The 9248-nt window shown below is 56.4% G+C and overlaps 1 pseudogene across 1 annotated transcript in view; it reads left to right on the top strand.

Moving 5' to 3' along the window:
• LOC144676912 (adenylate cyclase type 6 pseudogene) overlaps positions 1-7693 on the top strand; it is a 13718-nt pseudogene extending 6025 nt beyond the window's left edge. Inside the window, exon 2 of the transcript XR_013575449.1 lies at positions 6825-7693. The product of XR_013575449.1 is annotated as an adenylate cyclase type 6 pseudogene (transcript). The remainder of the gene's footprint in view (positions 1-6824) is intronic.
• The last annotated feature ends 1555 nt before the right edge of the window (positions 7694-9248 follow it).

The raw sequence follows: 9248 nt of genomic DNA, 5'->3' as shown, positions 1-9248 counted from the left end.
TGTGTGTGTGAGACAGACGGAGATGCGGGGTGTGTGTGTGTGTGTGTGAGACAGACGGAGATGCGGGGTGTGTGTGTGTGAGACAGACGGAGATGCGGGGTGTGCGTGTGTGAGACAGACGGAGATGCGGGGTGTGTGTGTGTGAGACAGACGGAGATGCGGGGTGTGCGTGTGTGTGACAGACGGAGATGCGGGGTGTGTGTGTGTGACAGACGGAGATGCGGGGTGTGTGTGTGTGTGACAGACGGAGATGCGGGGTGTGTGTGTGTGTGACAGACGGAGATGCGGGGTGTGTGTGTGTGTGTGTGAGACAGACGGAGATGCGGGGTGTGTGTGTGTGAGACAGACGGAGATGCGGGGTGTGTGTGTGTGAGACAGACGGAGATGCCGGTGTGGTGTGTGTGTGTGTGACAGACGGAGATGCGGGGTGTGTGTGTGTGTGACAGACGGAGATGCGGGGCAATCCACAGCAACCAGTGCAAAATTCACTCTTAGGCATCAACGTCAATAGTGTCCGAGGGTCTCGGAGAGGGTGCGGAGGGAGATTTACCAGAATGGGACCCCTGCGGGGGGGATGAGGGACTTCAGTTCACGTGGAGGGACTGGAGAAGCTGGGATTGTTCTCCTTAGAGGAGAGAAGGTTAAGGGAGGGAGGGAGGGGGGGGGATTGAATCGGGGGGTTCAAAATCACGAAGGGGGGGTGGGGTTTGGGGTAGAGTAGGAGAGGGAGAGACTGTTTCCCAGTGGGCGGGAGGGTCGGTAACCAGAGGGGACACAGATTGAAGAGAATCGGGAACAGAACCAGAGGGTGGGGGTGGGTGGGGAGGGGGAGATGAGGAGAATTATTTTTTATAAACACAGCGAGTTGTTGTGATCTGGAAGGCGCTGCCTGAAAGGGCGGTGGAAGCAGATTCAATAGGAACTTTCAAAAGGAGGGGGAATCAGATAAGTATAGCCCTGGGGAGTTACAGATATAGGGAGGGTTGAGGGGGCTGGAGGAGGTTACAGAGATAGGGAGGGTTGTAGGGGCTGGAGGAGGTTATAGAGATAGGGAGGGTTGTAGGGGGCTGGAGGAGGTTACAGAGATAGGGAGGGTTGTAGGGGGCTGGAGGAGGTTACAGAGATAGGGAGGGTTGTAGGGGCTGGAGGAGGTTACAGAGATAGGGAGGGTTGTAGGGGCTGGAGGAGGTTACAGAGATAGGGAGGGTTGTAGGGGCTGGAGGAGGTTACAGAGATAGGGAGGGTTGTAGGGGGCTGGAGGAGGTTACAGAGATAGGGAGGGTTGTAGGGGCTGGAGGAGGTTACAGAGATAGGGAGGGTTGTAGGGGCTGGAGGAGGTTACAGAGATAGGGAGGGTCATAGGGGCTGGAGGAGGTTACAGAGATAGGGAGAGTTGTAGGGACTGTAGGAGGTTACAGAGATAGGGAGGGTCGTAGGGACTGGAGGAGGTTACAGAGATATGGAGGGGTGTAGGGGCTGGAGGAGGTTACAGAGATAGGGAGGGTTGTATCGACTGGAGAAGGTTACAGAGATAGGGAGGGTCGTAGGGGTTGGTGGAGGTTACAGAGATAGGGAGGGGTGTAGGGGCTCGAGGAGGTTACAGAGATAGGGAGGGAATGTAGGGACTGGAGGAGGTTACAGAGAAAGGGAGGGTTGTAGGGGCTGGAGGGGGTTACAGAGAAAGGGAGGGTTGTAGGGGGCTGGAGGAGGTTACAGAGATAGGGAGGGTTGCAGGGGACTGGAGGAGGATACAGAGATAGGGAGTGTTGTGGGGGTTGGAGGAGGTTACAGAGATAGGGAGTGTTGTAGGGAGTTGGAGGAGGTTGCAGAGATAAGGAGGGTTGTAGGGGCTGGAGGAGGTTACAGAGATAGGGAGGGTTGTAGGGGCTGGAGGAGGATACGGAGAAAGGGCTGTAGGGGCTGGAGGAGGTTACAGAGAAAGGGAGGGTTGTAGAGGCTGGAGGAGGTTACGGAGATAGGGAGGGTTGTAGGGACTGGAGGAGGTTGCAGAGATATGGAGGGATGTAGGGGCTGGAGGAGGTTACAGAGATAGTGAGGGTTGTAGGGTCTGGAGGAGGTTACAGAGATAGGGAAGGTTGTAGGGGCTGGAGGAGGTTACAGAGATATTGAGTGTTGTAGGGGGCTGGAGGAGGTTACAGAGATAGGGAGTGTTGTAGGGGGCTGGAGGAGGTTACAGAGATAGGGAGGGTTGTAAGGGCTGGAGGAGGTTACAGAGATAGTGAGGGTTGTAGGGTCTGGAGGAGGTTACAGAGATAGGGAGGGTTGTAGGGGCTGGAGGTGGTTACAGAGATATTGAGTGTTGTAGGGGGCTGGAGGAGGTTACAGAGATAGGGAGGGGTGTAGGGGCTGGAGGAGGTTACAGAGGTAGGGAGGGTTGTAGGGGACTGGAGGAGGTTACAGAGATAGGGAGTGTTGTAGGAGGCTGGAGGAGGTTACAGAGATAGGGAGGGTTGTAAGGGCTGGAGGAGGTTACAGAGATAGGGAGTGTTGTAGGGGGCTGGAGAAGGTTACAGAGATAGGGAGGGTTGTAGGGGCTGGAGGAGGTTACAGAGATAGGGAGGGTTGTAGGGGCTGGAGGAGGTTACAGAGATAGGGAGGGTTGTAGGGGCTGGAGGAGGTTACAGAGATAGGGAGGGTTGTAGGGGCTGGAGGAGGTTACAGAGATAGGGAGGGTTGTAGGGGCTGGAGGAGGTTACAGAGATAGGGAGGGTCGTAGGGGCTGGAGGAGGTTACAGAGATAGGGAGGGTCGTAGGGGCTGGAGGAGGTTACAGAGATAGGGAGGGTTGTAGGGGCTGGAGGGGGTTACAGAGAAAGGGAGGGTTGTAGGGGGCTGGAGGAGGTTACAGAGATAGGGAGGGTTGCAGGGGACTGCAGGAGGTTACAGAGATAGGGAGTGTTGTAGGGGGTTGGAGGAGGTTACAGAGATAGGGAGTGTTGTAGGGGGTTGGAGGAGGTTACAGAGATAGGGTGGGTTGTAGGGGCTGGAGGAGGTTACAGAGATAGGGAGGGTTGTAGGGACTGGAGGAGGTTACGGAGAAAGGGCTGTAGGAGGTTACAGAGATAGGGAGGGTTGCAGGGGACTGGAGAAGGTTACAGAGATAGGTAGGGTTGTAGAGGCTGGAGGAGGTTACGGAGATAGGGAGGGTTATAGGGACTGGAGGAGGTTGCAGTGATAGGGAGGGTTGTAGGGGCTGGAGGAGGTTACCGAGATAGGGAGGGTTGTAGGGGCTGGGGGTGGTTACAGAGATAGGGAGGGTTGTAGGGGCTGAGGGAGGTTACAGTGATAGGGAGGGATGTAGGGGCTGGAGGAGGTTACAGAGATAGGGAGAGTTGTAGGGACTGTAGGAGGTTACAGAGATAGGGAGGAGTGTTGGGGCTGGAGGAGGTTACAGAGATAGGGAGGGAATGTAGGGACTGAAGGAGGTTACAGAGATAGGGAAGGTTGTAGGGGCTGGAGGTGATTACAGAGATAGGGAGGGTTGTAGCGGCTGGAGGAGGTTACAGAGATAGGGAGAGTTGTAGGGACTGTAGGAGGTTACAGAGATAGGGAGGGTTGTAGGGACTGGAGGAGGTTACAGAGATATGGAGGGGTGTAGGGGCTGGAGGAGGTTACAGAGATAGGGAGGGTTGTATCGACTGGAGGAAGTTACAGAGATAGGGAGTGTCGTAGGGGTTGGAGGAGGTTACAGAGATAGGGAGGAGTGTTGGGGCTGGAGGAGGTTACAGAGATAGGGAGGGAATGTAGGGACTGGAGGAGGTTACAGAGATAGGGAGGGTTGTAGGGGCTGGAGGAGGTTACAGAGATAGGGAGGTTGTAGAGGGCTGGAGGAGCTTACAGAGATAGGGAGGGTTTTAGGGGCTGGAGGAGGTTGCAGAGATACAGAGAGTTGTAGGGACTGGAGGAGGTTACAGAGATAGGGAGGGTTGTAGGGACTGGAGGAGGTTACAGAGATATGGAAGGGTGGAGGAGTTTACAGAGATAGGGAGTGTTGTATCGACTGGAGGAGGTTACTGAGATAGGGAGGGTCGTAGGGGTTGGAGGAGGTTACAGAGATATGGAGGGGTGTAGGGGCTGGAGGAGGTTACAGAGATAGGGAGGGTTGTATCGACTGGAGGAGGTTACAGAGATAGGGAGGGTTGTAAGGGCTGGAGGTAATTACAGTGATAGGGAGGTTTGTGGGGGCTGGAGGAGGTTACATAGATAGGGAGAGTTGTAGGGACTGGAGGAGGTTACAGAGATAGGGAGGGTTGTAGGGGCTGGTGGAGGTTACAGTGATAGGGAGGGTTGTAGAGGGCTGGAGGAGCTTACAGAGATAGGGAGGGTTGTAGGGGCTGGAGGAGGTTACAGAGATAGGGAGAGTTGTAGGGACTGGAGTAGGTTACAGAGATATGGAGGGTTGTTGGGACTGGAGGAGGTTACAGAGATATGGAGGGGTGTAGGGGTGGAGGAGGTTACAGAGATAGGGACTGTTGTATCGTCTGGAGGAGGTTACTGAGATAGGGAGGGTCGTAGGGGTTGGAGGAGTTTACAGAGATAGGGAGGGTTGTAGGGGCTGGAGGAGGTTACAGAGATAGGGAGGGAATGTAGGGACTGGAGGAGGTTACAGAGATAGGGAGGGTTGTAGGGGCTGGAGTTGAATACAGAGATAGGGAGGGTTGTGGGGGCTGGAGGAGGTTACAGGGATAGGGAGAGTTGTAGGGACTGGAGGAGGTTACAGAGATAGGGAGGGTTGTAGGGACTGGAGGGGGTTACAGAGATATGGAGGGGTGTAGGGGTGGAGGAGGTTACAGAGATAGGGAGTGTTGTATCGACTGGAGGAGGTTACTGAGATAGGGAGGGTCGTAGGGGTTGGAGGAGGTTACAGAGATAGGGAGGGTTGTAGGGGCTGGAGTTGATTACAGAAATAGGGAGGGTTGTGGGGGCTGGAGGAGGTTACAGGGATAGGGAGAGTTGTCGGGACTGGAGGAGGTTACAGAGATAGGGAGGGTTGTAGGGGCTGGAGGAGGTTACAGAGATAGGGAGGGTTGTAGGGGGCTGGAAGAGCTTACAGAGATAGTGAGGGTTGTAGGGGCTGGAGGAGGTTACAGAGATAGGGAGAGTTGTAGGGACTGGAGGAGGTTACAGAGATAGGGAGGGTTGTAGGGACTGGAGGAGGTTACAGAGATAGGGAGGGTTGTAGGGGCTGGAGGAGGTTACAGAGATAGGGAGGGTTGTAGGGGACTGGAGGAGGTTACAAAGATAGGGATGGTTGTAGGGGCTGGAGGAGGTTACAGAGATAGGGAGGGGTGTAGGGGCTGGAGGAGGTTACAGAGATAGGGAGGGTTGTAGAGGGCTGGAGGAGCTTACAGAGATAGGGAGGGTAGTAGGGGCAGGAGGAGGTTACAGAGATAGAGAGAGTTGTAGGGACTGGAGGAGGTTACAGAGATAGGGAGGGGTGTAGGGACTGGAGGAGGTTACAGAGATATGGAGGGGTGTAGGGGTGGAGGAGGTTACAGAGATAGGGAGTGTTGTATCGACTGGAGGAGGTTACTGAGATAGGGAGGGTCGTAGGGGTTGGAGGAGGTTACAGAGATAGGGAGGGTTGTAGGGGCTGGAGTTGATTACAGAAATAGGGAGGGTTGTGGGGGCTGGAGGAGGTTACAGGGATAGGGAGAGTTGTCGGGACTGGAGGAGGTTACAGAGATAGGGAGGGTTGTAGGGGATGGAGGAGGTTACAGAGATAGGGAGGGTTGTAGGGGGCTGGAATAGCTTACAGAGATAGTGAGGGTTGTAGGGGCTGGAGGAGGTTACAGAGATAGGGAGAGTTGTAGGGACTGGAGGAGGTTACAGAGATAGGGAGGGTTGTAGGGACTGGAGGAGGTTACAGAGATAGGGAGGGTTGTAGGGGCTGGAGGAGGTTACAGAGATAGGGAGGGTTGTAGGGGACTGGAGGAGGTTACAGAGATAGGGATGGTTGTAGGGGCTGGAGGAGGTTACAGAGATAGGGAGGGGTGTAGGGGCTGGAGGAGGTTACAGAGATAGGGAGGGGTGTAGAGGGCTGGAGGAGTTTACAGAGATAGGGAGGGTTGTAGGGGGCTGGAGGAGGTTACAGAGATAGGGAGGGTTGTAGGGGGCTGGAGGAGGTTACAGTGAGAGGGAGGGTTGTAGGGGGCTGGAGGATGTTTCAGAGATAGGGAGGGTTGTAGGTACTGGAGGAGGTTACAGAGATAGGGAAGGCGGCAAGAGGAGATCCTGGAAGGATTTGAAGAGGACGGTGTGAATGATAAGATGGAGGTGTTGTCTGACCGGGAGCTGGTGTGGGGCCAGCGAGCACAGCGTGGGTGACGGGTGAAGGGGACTCGGTCTGAGTTCGGACACGGGGTGGGGGGAGCGGCAGAGTCTGGGACGAGCTGAGGTTTCGGGAGGGTAGAGTGTGGGAGAGCCGCCGGGAGAGGGATGGGGACAGCCGCGCGGGTGTGGGGGCAGCCGAGGGCCCGGGCGAGGGCTTTGGCAGTGGATCAGTTGAGTCTGGGGGGTGGGGGTGTGGATAGGGCTGTGCCCCCAGTGCCAACCTCCGGCAGCCCGGCACTCCCTCAGCACTGAACCCACCCCCATCCTCGAGAGCGCCGACAGTGACCAAGGGGCTAGTCCCTCTGGAGCGGGAGGGGGGGTGAGGGGTGAGGGGTGTTTTCGAGCCGTGAGTTACCACCGGGGGAAACGGGTGAAGCCGCCCCGGTTGGTGGGGATCCGGGACCTTGACCATGGCCACGTTCTAACTCGCTCCCCCCTCTCTCTCTCTCTCTCTCTCTCTCTCCCCGGCAGAATGTGGTGGTTTGGTGGTGTCCTAGTCGATGACCACAAGCCCGGCGAGCGGGGGGCCCGGCGGGCCGGAGGGAATGGTGTGGCGCTCTGCGGGCCCCGCGCTCTGACCTGCTGGCGCGAGCCCAAGATGGAGGGGAGGAAGAAGGCGGCCGACCTGGGGCTGCGCTGTGCCTGGCAAGAGGACACCTACGCCCGCAGCCCCCCCAAAGAGCTGGGCACCCAGTCCATCAGGCTGGGGGTGGAGGACGGCCAGGCCGGGGCCAGGGGGGAGCTGGACGCCGACCCGGCGGAGGAGCCCCGCCTGAGTCCGGCCCTCGGCTGGGCCAACGTGCTGCAGGTCTTCCAGTCCAAGACCTTCCAGTCCAAGAAGCTGGAGCGGCTGTACCAGAGATACTTCTTCCGCTTGAACCAGAGCAGCCTGACCATGCTCATGGGGGTCCTGGTGCTGGTCTGTGGGGTCATGTTGACGTTTCACTGCGTGCAGGGCAGCCTCGACCTCCCCTACGTCAGCGCCCTCTCCGTCGCCATGCTCCTCTTCGTTGTCCTCATGCTGGTCTGCAACCGCAACGGCTTCCACCAGGACTACATGTGGCTGGTCAGCTACCTGGTCATCGGGGTCCTCCTGCTGCTGCAGGTCCTGGGGGTCCTGGTGGTCCACCCCCGCAGCGCCTCCGAGGGCATGTGGTGGAGCGTCTTCTTCGTCTACATCATCTACACCCTGCTGCCCGTGAGGATGCGGGCGGCGGTCATCAGCGGGATCGCGCTGTCCGCCATCCATGTGGCCATCTCCTGGAGGAGGAATGTGGAGGACTCCTTCCTCTGGAAACAGGTGAGAAACGGAGGAGAGAGAGCCTTCCCGCGGTGACATACCAACCGAGGAGTCCATTTGGCCCATCGGGCTGGTGGCCAGCTCTTGGGAAAGATCTACTCGAGGATTGGCGGTGGGTGGGATGGAGGGGGGGAGATTGAATCAAGACGTTCATAATCGCAAAGTGGGGTAGAGTAGAGAGAGGGAGAGACTGTTCCCAGTGGGCGGGAGGGTCGGTAACCAGAGGGGACACAGATCGAAGAGAATCGGGAACAGAACCAGAGGGTGGTGGGGGTTTTAGGGGGAGATGAGGAGAATTATTCTTTATAAACACAGCGAGTTGTTGTGATCTGGAAGGGCGGTGGAAGCAGATTCAATAGGAACTTTCAAAAGGTTGGGGGGAGGGAATTGGATGAATACCTGAAGGGGAAGAAATTGAAGGGATATGGGTGTGAAGAATCATTGAATCGATCTTTCAAGGAGTCAGCGCAGGCGCCGATGGGTCGAATGGTCTCCTCCTGGGCTGTGAGATTTGACATGTTTTATGCTTTTGATTGAAAAATGCTCCCAACAGGTTCATTCTTTCCAGGATCTCACGTTGTGTTTGTTCCCCGCGTCTGATGTGGTAGAGTCTGTGTTCAGTGATATTGTAAATGATGCACGCCGTGTGTGAACAGGCGGTAAGCCTGTTCCCCCAATCCTGTCTGTCACGTCAACGTGATGGGAAAAGCCGCGGCTCATACCTCCAGAGGGGAGAGTGGGTTTTCGAAAAGCCTGCTTGGGGGTCGAGAGAGGGGGGAATAGGGGAGACTGAGGCGGGGGCGAGGGGTGCAGGTGAAGAGGAGGAGGAGATCCATTTACACTGTGGTAAAGGTCCTGGTCGGAGACCCGGTAACCTCTCGGGAGCACACGTGCGCGTGTTCTGTACTCTCAATACATCCGACCAACTGGACCGAGGAGGATGGTCTTCAATGCGATGGTTCGAGGATTAGAGGGATGGTCTTCAATGGGAGGGTTCGAGGATTAGAGGGAGGGTTAGGGGATTAGAGGGATGGTCTTCGATGGGAGGGTTGGGGATTAGAGGGAGGGTCTTCGATGGGAGGGTTAGGGGATTAGAGGGATGGTCTTCGATGGGAGGGTTGGGGATTAGAGGGATGGTCTTCGATGGGAGGGTTGGGGATCAGAGGGAGGGTCTTCGATGGGAGGGTTGGGGATTAGAGGGAGGGTCTTCAATGGGAGGGTTGGGGATTAGAGGGATGGTCTTCGATGGGAGGGTTAGGGAATTAGAGGAATGGTCTTCGATGGGAGGGTTGGGGATTAGATGGATGGTCTTCGATGGGAGGGTTGGGGATTAGAGGGAGGGTCTTTGATGGGAGGTTTAGCGGCTTTGACCAGCTGGATGTGAATCAAAGTCTATCCTGTATCCTGGCCCTGGTGATGGCTGTTAAGTTTACAAAATACTCTGGTGATCCTCCTCGAGTGTGACCGGGGCGAGTTTTGGTGATGCCCTTCATGCCCCTCACCCTGTTTATAACCCCTTCCTGTTGTCAGTCCACACACACTCACTCAGTCAAGAGGCAATGGCCTTTATTTCAGTTTCTCTTTCTTTCCTGAAC

The sequence above is a fragment of the Cetorhinus maximus genome, unplaced genomic scaffold (genome assembly GCF_964194155.1).
Source record: "Cetorhinus maximus unplaced genomic scaffold, sCetMax3.hap1.1 HAP1_SCAFFOLD_2071, whole genome shotgun sequence".
Taxonomy (NCBI): Eukaryota; Metazoa; Chordata; class Chondrichthyes; order Lamniformes; family Cetorhinidae; genus Cetorhinus; species Cetorhinus maximus.
Note: the sequence above shows the minus strand (reverse complement) of the source record. Positions and strands in the feature narration are given on the sequence as shown.